The sequence below is a fragment of the Mus caroli genome, unplaced genomic scaffold, assembly GCF_978045245.1.
Source record: "Mus caroli unplaced genomic scaffold, Mus_caroli_1 scaffold_8, whole genome shotgun sequence".
NCBI lineage: Eukaryota > Metazoa > Chordata > Mammalia > Rodentia > Muridae > Mus > Mus caroli.
In genome coordinates this window covers 49,354,678-49,368,875 of record NW_028227263.1, presented here as the reverse complement: position 1 = coordinate 49,368,875, position 14,198 = coordinate 49,354,678, and the positions used below count along the sequence as shown (strand labels likewise).

Genomic DNA, 14,198 nt, shown 5'->3' with positions numbered 1-14,198 from the left:
GTTTGCAAGTCCAAAGGGCCTCTCTTTGCAGTGATGGCCGACTAGGCCATCTTTTGATACATATGCAGCTAGAGACAAGAGCTCCGGGGTACTGGTTAGTTCATATTGTTGTTCCACCTATAGGGTTGCAGTTCCCTTTAGCTCCTTGGGTAATTTCTCTAGCTCCTCCATTGGGAGCCCTGTGATCCATCCAATAGCTGACTGTGATCATCCACTTCTGTGTTTGCTAGGCCCCGGCATAGTCTCACAAGAGACAGCTATATCTGGGTCCTTTCAGCAAAATCTTGCTAGTGTATGCAATGGTGTCAGCGTTTGGAAGCTGATTATGGGATGGATCCCTGGATATGGCAATCACTAGATGGTCCATCCTTTCGTCACAGCTCCAAATTTTGTCTCTGTAACTCCTTCCATGGGTGTTTTGTTCCCATTTCTAAGAAAGGGCAAAGTGTCCACACTTTGGTCTTCATTCTTCTTGAATTTCATGCGTTTAGCAAATTGTATCTTACATCTTGGGTATCCTAAGTTTCTGGGCTAATATCCACTTATCAGTGAGTACATATTGTGCGAGTTCCTTTTTGATTGGGTTACCTCACTCAGGATGATGCCATCCAGGTCTATCCATTTGCCTAGGAATTTCATCAATTCATTTTTTTTAATAGCTGAGTAGTACTCCATTGTGTAAATGTACCACATTTTCTGTATCCATTCCTCTGTTGAGGGGCATCTGGGTTCTTTCCAGCTTCTGGCTATTATAAATAAGGCTGCTATGAACGTAGTGGAGCATGTGTCCTTCTTACCGGTTGGGACATCTTCTGGATATATGCCCAGGAGAGGTATTGCTGGATCCTCCGGTAGTACTATGTCCAATTTTCTGAGGAACCGCCAGACTGATTTCCAGAGTGGTTGTACAAGCTTGCAATCCCACCAACAATGGAGGAGTGTTCCTCTTTCTCCACATCCTCGCCAGCATCTGCTGTCACCTGAATTTTTGATCTTAGCCATTCTGACTGGAGTGAAGTGGAATCTCAGGGTTGTTTTGATTTGCATTTCCCTGAAGATTAAGGATGTTGAACATTTTCTCAGGTGCTTCTCAGCCATTCGGTATTCCTCAGGTGAGAATTCTTTGTTCAGCTCTGAGCCCCATTTTTTAATGGGGTTATTTGATTTTCTGGAGTCTACCTTCTTGAGTTCTTTATATATATTGGATATTAGTCCCCTATCCGATTTGGGATAGGTAAAGATCCTTTCCCAATCTGTTGGTGGCCTTTTTGTCTTATTGACAGTGTCTTTTGCCTTGCAGAAGCTTTGCAATTTTATGAGGTCCCATTTATCGATTCTCGATCTTACATCACAAGCCATTGCTGTTCTATTCAGGAATTTTTCCCCTGTACCCATATCTTCGAGGCTTTTCCCTACTTTCTCCTCTATAAGTTTCAGTGTCTCTGGTTTTATGTGCAGTTCCTTATTTTAAATTCCTCTTGATCCTTTCCCAGTGAAATTTGGAAGAAAGGTAGCTTTAATCAAAGGTGGTGTTGGAAATGTAGCCAAACCTACGCAATGGGTAATTTTAGAATATGGTGTGGCCTGATAAAATGTGACCAGTGCCCCTTTGCGTGCTTAAGACCTGACACTCCAGCACCTTGGACAAAAGCAATTACTTTGTATAAACTAAAACATCATTTCTACAGAGTTCTTACAGCGCTTGGACACGCCTATATTTGCGTGTGTATTTAAAACCACACTTGAACTGGAAATGCATCTCAGAGTTAAGAGCATTTGCCTAGCATGCTTGGGGCTCTGGGTTTGATCCTTATGTGGGTAGGAGGAGGGGTGTCACACTTTTAAAAACTCTTGTTTTAGTCTTTTCACCAGGCTTCATTTATGGAGAACTATTGTTGGTTGTATATTCAGTTGAATTTATATGTATCAAATAATTATAAAATGTCATGCATACCTAAAATAAGTTTCAAAGTTTCATTAGATACTCTTGCAGGTTAATTACTTTTTAATTTAATTTCATGTGTCTGGTTGTTTTCACTACATGCATGTATGTACACCAGTTACATGCCTGGTACCACCCACAGAAACCGAAAGGGGGCATCTGATCCCCTGGAATTTGTAGTTAGAGATGGTTGTGAGCTGCTGTGTGTGTGTGTGCTAGGAATAGAACCTGGCTCCTCTGGAAGAGCAGCCAGTCCCCTTAACTGCTGAGCCATCTCTCCAGCCCTCTTAGGTGAATTCTGTATAGCCCTGACTGTCCTGGAACTTTCTAAGTAGAGCAAACTGCCCTTGACCTCACTTGGGCACAACCATGCCTGGCCCTCCCTTTGGTTAGTTTTTAATCAGTTTAGGTTGTGTTTCTTAGCCTAATTCAAAGTTAACATCTGAAGAGTAAACTTTAGAACCTCAGGGTTAAAAGACACCTAAGAGGTTGACTGGGTTGACCTGCCTAATGCAGAGAGCACCTCCTGCCTGGGCCATGTGTTTGGTTTTTTTTTTTTTTTTTTTTTTTTTTTGGTTGTTGTTATTGTTTGTTTGTTTGTTTGAAAAGATTTTTTTCTTGAAAAGAGTTTCATTCCACTGCTGAATCTTTATAATCAGGATAATTGCTAAGTTAAAGTCCCAGCTCCAATCTACTTTCCTTTGCATACTAAGTTTAGGAACCAATGAGAGGGATAATAGGGCTTTCATAGGACTCACTGCAGCCATGATTAGAAGAAGTCCATTTGTGTATTCAAAGAATACTGTTTGAGCTTCTTTTGTGTGTCAGTACCATGCTAGGTGCTAAGCAGTTATGAACAGAACAGAAATGACACTTCATGGCATTTATAACCTATTAGAAAAGACCTATTTGTGAAAAAGGATGAAAATACTGGTTAAAGAGGCTTGTGGGTAATATAACATGCTTGCCAGCAGCAAACATGTAAATGACTGTATATGTCTGCATATAGAGAATACATAGTTATAACAATAGAATAAATAGTTCAATCAATCACTGGGCAAAATTTTTAAACAGGCAATTCTCAAAAGAAGCACAACTTTAAAAAAAAACACAAATGACCAATAAATACACACACACACACACACACACACACACACACACACAGAGCCTTATCAACATCCTCAGCTATAAAGGAAATGAAAATCAAAACTGCATTAAGAATCCATTTCACCCCTTCCAAAATGGGTGTCACCAAGAAAATAAATGTTGGTGAGGATGTAGAGAAAAGAATTCCTTATACACTGTGAGAAGAGATGTAAGTTAGTTCAGCCTCTATGGAAATCAATTTGAAGATTCCTTATATATATATTTAAGGCAACTAAAACTACCATATAGTCCTGCTGGACATACACAGAAGGAATCGGAAGCAGCATAGCAGAGGGACACCACACCCATACTCACTGTTGTGCTGGTCATGGTAGCCAGGATGAGAACTGGCCCAGGTGTCCATATGCAAAGAAAATAAGTCATATATGCTCAGGGAGTACACCATCTACCTTAAATGGAATTGTGTCATTTTCAGGGAAATGGGTAGGACAAGAAATCATGTTAAGCAAAATAGTCCTAGTATCACATATTCTCTCATATAGAATCTAGATTTTTGCTTGCTTATTTGTGTGTTTGTTTTGAAACAAGTTCTTACTATATGTCCCTGGCTGGCCTAGAACTCAGTTTGTAGACCAATTGGCTTTGAACCTCAACCTCCCCAGCTCTGGGATTGAAGGCATGCACCCCTGTGCCTGTAGAGTACAGTTTTGTCTGGTTTGGTTTTTAAAATACAACATAGAAGGGGCCCATTTAAGAGAAAGGGAGCCAGTGGGAAGGAAGAGAGAAAAGAGGGTAAAGGGGGGATATGAATGTGATCTACGGACATTTTATGAAAATGTACATGTATGAAAATGTCATGGAGCCCAGCAATTTAAAAGCTCACTGTGCCTCAATTAGTCTGAGTATGTGTCTAAAAGGATCTGTGGTGGTTTGAGTGAGAATGGCCCCAGTAGGCTCATATGTTTGAATGCTTTGTTGACAGTTGGTTGGAATCATTTTGGGAAGGGCCAGGAAGTGTGGCCTTGTTAGAGGAGGTGTGTCACTGAAGATGGGCTTTGTGGTTCAAAGCTCACTCCAAGCCATCTCTTTGTGTCTCCAGCTTGCAGATAAGATGTAGGTTCTGAGGTACTGCTCCAGTGTCATGCTTGCCTGTGTGCTGCCATGGTCGTCATGGACTCACCCTCTAAAACTGTAAGCAAGCCCCCAATTTAATGCTTTTACAAGTTGCCTTGGTCATGGTGACTCTCCACAGCAACAGAAAAGTAACTAAAACAAGGTCTCATCATAAGGCTGGCCTGAAAGAACTGATCCCTTGCCTTAGCCTCCTGAGCGAGCGCTGGTATTTACAGCCATGTACACTAACCTACACCTAGCACTACACTGATAATTTGGGAGTGGGAGGTATAATTTAATAGTATAGGATTATATAATATTCTCTCTCTGCATGTGTGTACACACGTGAATAGATTTATAGACGCCAAAGGAATTTGTTAAATTCTCAGAGCTGTAGTAGCAGGGATATGAGGGGGGTTGGGGGTGAGATATTGATCAATCTCTGGTCCTCCTGTTGGGTAGTAAACACGCCTAACTGCTGAGTCATCTCTGTAGCCCCATAATAATGTTGTTATAATGTTCTATATATTAAAAGGTTGGTTTAAGTTGAGCTAGGTTTTTCTTGGAAAAACCAATTTCCAATGGGAAAGAAATGAAAATCGATTTTCCCAACCTTTTCAAATATCACCTCCAAGTGATAACCCCAGCAGTTCAAGAGTATAATCTAAAAGGATATTCTAAAGTGTATATGTTTTTTTGAAATTTCCGTTTGACTGTCTTCTTTGCTGGTGGCAGTTGTCATGTTTCTTTGATCTAGGAGAATGGGGTGGTGTGATTCATGCTCTCTATACTGTACTCTCACGGTCTGACCCATCACAGAGACTACTGAACTGTCACAGATCAGCAAGCAGCTCTTTGACCTGTGCCCTTCTCCAGCACGATCTGTCAGATGCTTCCCTTTCCAGTTCCAATGGTTTACATTCACCTTCTGCCATCCGAGCATGACTGAACAGGCCCTGAAGAAGCCTTTGGTGGAATGGAATAACTGCCTGCTCGTTTGGATTGCATTGCTGTTTATTCATAGATTTGTGTTAGTAAGTGGATGAAGTAAGAACATAAAAACAGTTGAAAGACTGATTAAATTGGTAAATGTGTGGGGTATTTTGGCTTCTGATGAATATTTGTATTCAGTCTACAATCCAAGCTATGTATAATTAAGAAAGGCATAGGTAAGAAATATCCAATCGTAACTTCTTCCCAGTTGTTAATGGGAAATTAAGAGTTAGGAAAAGCACTAAGAAATGAGCCAATGTCATTCTTGATCACCCTGTATTAAAGTGAGTTAGTAGAACTTCCCTAAGTACATTTTTCCAGGTTATGGTCAACACTGTCTCATAGAACCTTGGGTTTCTATGGTAGCCAGGAACTCTGGATTCTTTTATCAGTTATGGTTCCAGAAATCTTCTTCAGAGTTCTATCTGGCATGAATTTACAGCTTTTATTAGCACATGGGGTATTTTCTGGTGGCCTTTAAGCTGCCAGGTGCTTCCTAAACTGACATTGAGGCAGACAGTCTTCAGTAACTTTTTCTGAAAACCCTAAATGTATGTAGTCATTAGTCTTATGACTGTCATTTGGGCATCGTTTTATAGTTTCTAAAATGTTTCCATGTGTATTATTTTCTTAATTCATAAAACAGTAGTGTGTTAGTTAGGGTTTTATTACTGTGAAGAGATATGACCAAGGCAACTCTTATATTGGGACATTTATTTGGGGCTGACTTACAGGTCCAGAGGTTCAATTCATTATTATCAAGGCCAGAGCATGGTAGCATCCAGGCAGGCATGGTGCTAGAAGAGCTGAGAGTTTTATATCTTTATCAGGAAGCCAGGAGCAGACTACTGTCTTCAAGACAGCTAGGAAGACCATCTCAATGCCCACTCCCACAGTTATACACTTCCTACAACAAGGTCACACCTCATAATAGTGTCACTTCCTGGGCCAAGCATATGCAAACCACAAGTATATTGTAGACCTTGTTCTCTTTTATTGGAGTGGTCTTGAAAAGATAGCTTAACTAAGAGAGAGAACCTACAAATAAAGTCCACAGCCATCTGCCTCCAAAGAAACTAAGGCCAGAACTTTCTTACCACAGAATGTTGCATTTTATACTCAAGCATGTTGTAAAGTACACCTTTTGCCTCTAATTTCTTTGTTCTACAGAGGAAGAAGGGAATTAAAATTGGAAGGAAAAAACACACCGTGATTGAACTTAAATACATTGTAGTAAAAAGAAACTGAAAATGGGGCAAAGGACACTAGGTCAAGCAATTCACTTAGGCTTACTATTACTTGGTTAACCTCAGAATGGATGAATGATGGATACAGGGTCACATTGTGTAGCCTAGGCTGGCTTTAAACCTATGGTCCTCTCCCTTCACCCTCTTCACCCCTTCACCCACATGCTGGGACTACAGGCATGCTCTGCCTTACCTTTGTTCCCTCCCTCCCTCCCTCCCTCCCTCCCTCCCTCCCTCCCTCCCTCCCTCCCTCCCTCCCTCCCTCCCTCCCTCCCTTCCCTCCCTCCCTTCCCTCCCTCCCTCCCTCCCTCCCTCCCTCCCTCCCTTCCTTCCTTCCTTCCTTCCTTCCTTCCTTCCTTCCTTCCTGATAGGGGCTTATGTGGCCCAGGCTGGCCTGGTACTTAACATGTAACTAAAGATGACCTTGAACTCCTAATCTTCCTATCTCTGCTTCTCAAGTGCTGGGAGTACAAGTTTGCACCACCACACTAGGTTATGTGGTCCTGGGTATCAAATCTGAGCTCCCTTTAATGCTAGATAAGTACTCAACAGCTGAGGACCATCTCTAGCCATTCTCAGTTTCTTGAATGAGTTTATATTTCCCCTGTTTTCATCTTTGGACTATCTTAGAATGTACATAGAAAAATGGAAGAACTTGGATGAGAACTGCTGATAGTCTCCCAAAGTGAAGGATATTTGCTATTTGAAAAATATTCCTCTGGTAATAAAAGCTTAGCAGACCTGACCAGTAAAAGGGTTGGCATTTTGTTTCACTTCTTTAGTTATAGGTTAGTTTAGCAGCACTATATATATCTAGCAGAACCTGGACTATTTCCTATTATAGCTGATACAGCCTTCTCCATATGCTGGCTCAACAAGAAATGCTGGTTCTCTCATTTTTGTTAGGACCCCAGTTAAAACCAAAACAAAACAAAAATCCTCTTATTGGATATCATATCCATTTCCCAGCCATCACATATAAACTGCCCTCTTTATTTCCCCATTCTGGGTAATTTGCCAGCTGCCCTTGTGAATAGTAAATAGCGACTCACTGCCTTGATTCTACTCCAGTAGAAAGGAGATTGGTGGTTGCTTCCTGTTTTGTTTGTTTGGTCAACTGCATACTGGCAGTTGAACCCAGGACCTCACACATGCTAAACCGACACTCTCCCACTTACTCCACTAGCCTAAACACACCACCCTAAGAGAACTTTCTATCTTTAGAGTGACTATTAGAAACCCCTGCCTGATAGTAACTAAACCAGTGTGTAGCTTGTTAACAGCTTAGAAATGTGGTGACACTTAGCTACTCACAAGCATTCTCTTCTCCAGTACAAAAGTAAGCTGGATAACTTATCTTTTCCTGGGGCATTATCCCCCTCCAGGTCACTCCGTAGAGATGTATCCTTCAAATGTGGCTTTTGGGGAACCGCCAGACTGATTTCCAGAGTGGTTGTACAAGCTTGCAATCCCACCAACAATGGAGGAGTGTTCCTCTTTCTCCACATCCTCGCCAGCAACTCCTGTTCACCCCAAGTGTGTGTCCTGTGATGACACTCTTGGTAGGAGAACTATGAAGTCACCTATGCATCACTGTCTAATAAAGCACCTATATTGTTGGGAGAAGCTGTGAGGTTATATGACAGGGCTTCATAAATTGAAAGCACAGCCTAATCTCAGGTCTCTTAAGGGAAACTCTTAGAAAATTAAAAGTAAAAACATATTTAAATTAACATATGTCAAATGAAGTGTTTACAGCTAGTAAGGATATGAGAAAAATATGCCAAAATTTTTGAACAGTTTTAATCTGTGGGTAAATCTTGAATACAGAAAAGAAATAAGTTATTACAGTGCAGTGGCATTGTGTGACGGGCTTTTAAAGTATTCAGTGCAGGTCAATAAACTTCTACTGACCACTCACTGTGCCACACCCTGTGATGCACTCTCTGATAGAGATAACCGACAATCCCCAGTTCACTCAGGTTTTGTCAGAGGTTATGGGTTATATATTGAGTATATCTGGGATAAAACAGCCTATAATTGACATTTTTGTCAACAGTCATGTCAACTAAGACGTGAGAGTTTATATCTAGCTATGTAAGAGTTTCTGCACAGAGAGAAGTTCCGAGGGGGTTTAATTCTCTTGTATATGATAAAGGATGCGTAATCATACACGTGTCCTACTCATGTGATAGTGGGTTTGGACTCAGTGTTCTCTGTTGTTGCTGTTACTTGACACTTGTTCTTACCATGTTAGCCAGACATATAGGGCAGCCTGCCTCAGTCTCCCAAGTGCCAAGATTAGAGGTATTTACAGCCATGCTGGTTTGTTCCCTGTACTTTTAAGCTAGTTTTTAAGCTACCACATGAAGTAGAAGTATGATAGCTGATGGAAACCCATGCCTCACAGTCTGCTGTAGCTCTCATCCCACATTGCTTCTCCGACACTCCCACGTTTTCTCCACTCTCTGTGTTTTCTCCCTCCCGGTTTCTCTTATGCTAGCAGTATATCAGGGTCCAGGTGCTTCCCCTTCCTTTTTCCATGCCAGCACCCCTGGGCATGTCAATTGAAAACAACTTCTTTCATTTTCCTAGATACTAACGTGTATGAATTAGTATTTAAAAAAAAATCAGAGTGAACTGTTTGTGGATTAATGATAACCAAACATCCACAGACTCAAAAGCAATAATTGAAACTAGTACTGGGGTCTGGGAGTGCTGCTCTGTGGGAGGGGTGCTTGTCAAGCACACTTGGAATCCCCACTGTATAAGCATAGTACATGCCTGTGGTCCCAGCAGTTAAGAGGTAGCTACAGAAGAATGAAACATTCCAGCTCGTCTTCAGCTACATAACGAATTCAAGTCTAGCATAAATTGCATGAGGCTCTCTCATTTAAGAAAATGTTTTTAAAATGTAATAGACGAAATCTGGCATTATATGCCTAAAATCCCAGCACTCAGGAAGCTAAGGCAAGAGACTAGTAAGTCTGAGGCTAACCTGAGTTTCACGAGATGCTATCTCAAAACATACACAAAAGGGGCTGGAGAGATGGCTCAGAGGTTAAGAGCACTGACTGCTCTTCCAGAGGTCCTGAGATCAAGTCCCAGCAAGCACATGGTGGTTCACAATCATCTGTAATAGGATCTGATGCCCTCTTCTGGTGTGTCTGAAGATAGCTACAGTGTACTCATATAAATAAAAAAATAAAAGAAAAAAAAGTACACAAAAATTGGATGTTCAACTAATAGTCTGTCTCTGGGTTCTGTGTTCAGAAAGGTGACTTCTGTGGCATATCTCTTGGCATTGCTTCTTGAATACAGTTACTGGCAGGTGACTTCTCAAGGATGGATCTGACTGCTCACCATTATAACTGCAGGGCATAACAAGGTGCCACTGAAATGGTATTCAGTTAATACCATTCAATGAATATATTCAGCTGAAAAAATTCAGAAGCAGGCTCAGATGGATTAGGCTGAAACCGCTCAGATTTTTCAGGTAATGATTTTCTTTAAGCTATCTTTAATCCTAGACAAGTTTCTTGTCTCTAATTTAAAGTGGTAACTTATATTCTCTAATTCAACAAATTTCCATTGCCTAGATGACCTGAAAGAGAATTGAAATACGAGTCCCTATTTCTTTAGTCCCCATAGAGGTGGTGAATAATTTCTTATTGCATCTAAACATACCTCATAAAACCCTGCTTAGGTGAGGGAAAAGGACTGAAACCCTGAGGACCAGCAGAAAGAATGTAAACAGGCAACCTCAGAAAATAGGAGGTTGGGGCACTCCTCCAGAATGCACCAGAGACCTAGGAGGTGAGAGACTCTCAGGACTCAAAGGGAGGGACCTTAGATGAAATGCCTGACAGTAGAGAGAGGAAATTTATAGAGCCCACCTCCAGCAGGAAGACAGGACACCAAGTGAGGGATGGGTTGCCATCCCACAGTCACACCTCTGACCCATAATTGTTCCTGTCTGAAAGAATTACAGGGATGGAAATGGAGAGGAGCCTGAAGAAAAGAAGGTCCAGTGACAGGCTCAAAATGGGATCCAGCTCAAGGGGAGGTCCCAAGGCCTGTCACTATTACTGAGGCTATGGAGCACTCACAAAAAGGGACCTAGCATGACTGCCCTTCAAAAGACCCAACAAGCAGCTGGAAAAGTCAGATGCAGATATTTGCACCCAACCAATGGACAGAAGCAGCTGACCCCTATTATTGAATTAGGGAAGGCTGAAAGAAGCTAAGAAGAAGGACGATCCTGTAGGAGGACCAGCAGTCTCAATTAATCTGGACTCCCAAGATCTCTCAAACACTGGACCACTAAACAGCATACACCAGCTGATATGAGGCCCCAAACACACATTCCGGGTCTGTGTTCATTCGGAGATGATGCACCTAACCCTCAAGAGACTGGAGGCCTCAGGGAGTTTAGAGATCAGGTGGGGAGGGGGGTTGGGAAGGAGGTATGGTATGTGGAACAGTTGGAGAGTGGATGGGGAGGGGAATAAAATATGGAGTGTTAATGAATTAAGCAAACAAACCTGCTCAGGCACTGCTGCAGAGGCCTGCCCAGAAGGATCTGGAGTTTCCCAAGAAACCTTTGTTCATCTTGGTCTTGTGTGCTCGAGATGGTAGTTTCTCAGCAAATCCTTCCTGAGTGTCAAATACCATTCACACAAATAACCATTCCTAAGTCACGTGTATTTGGATATAAGCATAATATTTTGTATTTGAAAGAAAGGCATGCTTGTCTAAGTGGTTTTGAAGTCAAGTGATAACTAGATACACACTGAAAAAAGCTGGGTCGCCTTTTATACCTATCACGTTTTTCAGGCCTGAAGTGGTAGTACATTCTTGTAAGCCCAATACTTAGAACCTGAGCTAGAAGGATGAGCCACATGTTTGAGGACAGCCTGTATACCAAGACTGTCTCAGAGAAGGGGAGGAGAGAAGGGGGCAGGACTGGGATGCGACTCAGTCAGAGAGCACTTGCTGAGGACTCACTAAGCTCTTGTTTGGGTCCCAGGACCTCATAATTGTTTATTGCTAAGTTCATTAATTGGATCAGAGGAATTTCAGAGGAGAATCTTTGAGGTTTTTTCCCCTAGAACTTTATGAAAATATTAAATTACAGTTGCTGCCAACATACTTCTAACTACTCTAGGACAAGGAAACTAGATGAATCTCCCACTCTTAAGAGAGACACTGGACCCTGGATATGCTTGCATGTCATTTGACTTCGGCTGCTTTCCTTTTTTACTTATTGTGTTTAATATGGTTAATAACTCCTAATCCCAGTGGAGCTGTCATTTAGAAAGGGGCTGAGCCGGAAGCTGTTTTAATTCTGGCTTTTGTTTCAGCCTCTAAATGTAATGACACATGATTGTTGAGCCAACAGTAATCCAGTTTTAAAAAAAAAGAAGAGTCTTCAGAGTTATGACATCATCAGAATTAGCCCTGATTACATCAAATTATGTTGAAACAGACCACAGCTGTTTGCCCTGTTGCAGCAACTGCCTGAGGCCTCATCCAGAAGATACATCTGGGTGTCAGGAAGATGTTTGGGGGTTATTTTTGTTCCACAGTACTAAGGTACCAGGGAAACAACCTGTTCTCTTTCCACTGCTTGGTAGGAGCTGAAAACTTTGTGACTGCCCAGCAGCAGTTGAGAATCAACCTCCATTACCAAAGAGAAGGGACCCAGGACCTTTTGTACAATTTTCCATAAGTGGAAAACGTTTAAGGAAAGTCAACATAACTGACTAGAGAAGAGGGGGTCAGAGGTCATTAGACTGTGTGCCTCTGAGTGCTAGAGCTGCTGGCTCAGGACAGACATTGTTCAGTTGGAATTTACCTTGTATGTCGGTTGTTAAATAATGTTTAAATTGTAACAATTTAATGGAATCAGAAAAAATGTAGACAGATTGGAGCCCTGCTCAGACTTTGCAGGTAGGTGTGGCTGCTCTGGACAACAGTCCATCAGTACTTAAGTGGTTGAAGAGGGGCCTGGAGAGAGCTTACTATTCCTGCAGAGCATTTGGGGGCTGATTCCCAGCACCCACGTGGTGCCTCACAAATGCCTGGAATTCGGTTCCAGGGTTCTGATACAATCTCTGGCCTCTTTGGGCTCCTGTGCCTAAGTGGTGCACATACACTCAGTCAAGCATATGGTCATACATAGAAAATAAGGACATAAGTTTTTAAAATTGAACAGAGCAGACCCCCCTGGACTGCTGTTACGGTTTGGGTTTGAAATGTGCCTGCAGGTTGCACTTCTGAGTGCTTACTCCCCAGGGATTGTTTGGAAGGCTGTGGAACCTTTAAGAGGTGGGGCCTAAGTGACCAAAGTAGGTACTAGGGCCAGGATTTTGAAGACTGAACCTGCCCTGAATCCCCACCCTGTTCCTGCTCCGAGCTCTCTTCCTGGTTCTGAGTCTGGGAAAAGTTTCTGTCACAGGCTCTCACTGCTGCCAACTGCTCTAATCTCTGCATTCTCCACCATGACAGCCTGAAACCAGTAACCAAACTAAATCCTTCTTCTCTAAAGTTGGGTCACCATGATGCAAACAGCTAATGCAACTACTTTGTGAGGCCCTATCTAAAAAATTAAATAAAAAGTTGATCAGAAATCATGTGTTTACATAATGTGTCTGTGTTTTATGTCTTTATCTTTATGCTGTAAATAACAATGGTGTGTTTGTGAGCATCTCCAAGGACTCTGTATTCAAGGACACTAAATTAATTGATAGCCTGAAATGGTTTGCAGGTGGAGGATGGACGAGTATTTACTGGCAAATACTCTAAAGCAACCTCCTCCCTCCCAGAGAGCCAGTTTTGAAAGCATTCAACATCTCACAAGCTTTGGGCCAGTCATCTTGGGGACCTGGAAAGAAGTACTAAATGAGGACGGGGGATCAATTGAGGCCTTTTTGATTCCGTACAAAACGAAATATACAGAGTGACAAGCTGCAGACTTACATAGTATGGAATGCAACTTGTGCAGGGGAAGTGGTGTTTCCTTTGGGGGGGGGGGGAGCTTGCCATTGGCCAGGCAAGCCTAGCAGTTCTTCATAGCTTAGGCCTCCAACCCATGGCAATCTTCCTCTGTTTATTTCTTGAGTGCTGGATTACAAGCATCATGAACCATCACGCCCAAGAGTAATCTCTGCTTATGCTCAGTGAAATCACTTTGAATCAGGGGATGTGATTTCTCCTCCTTTCCTAGTTCTGTGAGGGTAGAGAAGTTTAGTGCTAGAACTGAAGTAATGTTAGTAAAGCCAGGCATCAGAATAACCAGAAAGATTCAATGCTTACTCCCTAAGAGGAAGAAAACTGGATTTGGAAACCAAAGGTTAACAGAGTTAGCTCTCTGGAGCCTGAGGGTATAAGTCAAAAGGTCAGAGGAACTGTGGATTTTGAAACTCCTCAAGAGTTACAGCTGTTAATTAGACCAGCTCTGTAGCCCTAAACTACACTCTTAAGCTATACAGTCATCTTCATGGGTCAGGGGTCCTTGCATCTGCTCAGCCTGCCCATCTAGGGCGGTGGCTATAGTAGGACTTCTCTAGGATTCTGGGTGTTCCCAGTAGTCCACAGTCATACTTGTCATCCCTTTTAAAGGAATGACCATGTATTGTGAATCTGGCCTCAAAAATTAAGATATACTCCTGCCCTCAAGGAACTCATAACTGATTGCTTGCAGTAAAGAAAGTGTGGTAAGTGCTGGGGAAGTGGGTCTTGACGTGTCTTCAAGGTCTAATTTGAGCTGCCTCTGTGGAGCAGGTAAGGAGCTG

General features: G+C 42.2%; 1 long non-coding RNA gene across 1 annotated transcript; it reads left to right on the top strand.

Moving 5' to 3' along the window:
• Positions 1-315: 315 nt before the first annotated feature.
• Positions 316-13,034, top strand: LOC147002933 (uncharacterized). Its single transcript, XR_015047849.1, has 3 exons — positions 316-5,196; positions 9,676-9,898; positions 10,386-13,034. It is a non-coding gene; the product is annotated as an uncharacterized LOC147002933 (long non-coding RNA).
• Positions 13,035-14,198: the final 1,164 nt, after the last annotated feature.